Here is a 1,320-nt window from a genome sequence, read left to right as displayed (position 1 = left end):
CCCTCCGCCCGCCTGCGGCTCTGATGTCAGTGGAGGAGGAGCCTGCGGCGGAGCGACGAGGGACTGGGAGGCTCCGCGGCGCTCCCGGGCTGGGGAAGGGGCACGGTAGTTGAGTGGGAACCCCCTAGTTTGGGTCAGCTCTTCTGGACTCTTCCTTCCCTTCCTCTCTGCTGGGGCCCCCATTTCACAGAGGGGACACCTGAGGCCCAGAGAGACGAAGGGTTCAAAATCAGCAGCTGGTCAGAGGCAAAATCAATTCGAATCCAGGTCTGTGCGATGCCAGAGTCTGGCCGGTTCCACCAGTCGTTTGTGGAGTTTCAGACCAGTTCTGGGAGCTCCCTTGGGGATCTTGGGCTCTGTCTCCCCACCTTCCCCCCAGTGCCCAGAAGGGAATTAGGCCCTCAAAAGGGCTCAGGAGACTGAAGGGGGGGGGGAGGGTAGAGAAAGGGCAAAGCAAGAGTAGACAGTGAAGAGAATGGAGGCAGTTATAGGGTGGCGGCCCCAGTTGACAGGCAGGAGGAAAACAGACCTGTAGACCCTGCAGTGTCCCTGGGCCAGTGCCCTGCACCTGCCCCTCAAAATAGGTGTGGTGCCCCAAGGCACTGCTATGGAGAGGGGAAGGGAGGAGGGAGAGTTAAATCAGGATCCTGGAGGAAGCAAGCCAAAGACCAAAGTGCCATGTGACTGGGTCAGTGCCAGGGGCTGATGGCTAGGGGCCAGGTTTGGGGTAAGGGAGGAGCACAAACTGCTCCTGGGGTGCAGGCAGGGGGCCAAGGGACCTGACCCAGGTCCTCTTGCGCAAGGTTTTCCTTGGGAAGAAATCTTGTGCAGGGGGAGAGGGAAGCAGCTCAAAGGAAGTAGGGTGGGCCTTGACTGGGGCCAATTAGAGAAGGCACATTGCTGTGACCTCCACTCCACCTTCATCACCTCCCACTGCCCAAATTAATGCATTTTCCAGTGGGACAAAGGAAAAGGGCAATGCTTACCCCAACTCAGTTTCAACTGACTTTTACCTCTCTTATCCTTGGGACTAGGTCAGGGATGGTCGATGTACTGTGCCCATTTTACAGATGGAGAGGATGATGGCTGAGGTTACTAGAAGGCCTTTAAAGACTGGCTTATTTGAGTCACACTTCACCTCTCTGAGACTCAGTTTTTTCATCTCGAATATGAGAATATAGATGACCAACTTAGAATTCTCCTGAGAATTCCATGAGATAATGAATGTGAAGTGCCTGGAATATTGTAAGGGTTCAAATATGAGAGTTAGACTTAATGTAATCTGAGGCTCAGAGAAGGCATCTGATTTATCCAGAGGCA

Source organism: Canis lupus, chromosome 20 (genome assembly GCF_011100685.1).
Source record: "Canis lupus familiaris isolate Mischka breed German Shepherd chromosome 20, alternate assembly UU_Cfam_GSD_1.0, whole genome shotgun sequence".
Classification (NCBI taxonomy): domain Eukaryota; kingdom Metazoa; phylum Chordata; class Mammalia; order Carnivora; family Canidae; genus Canis; species Canis lupus.
Note: the sequence above shows the minus strand (reverse complement) of the source record.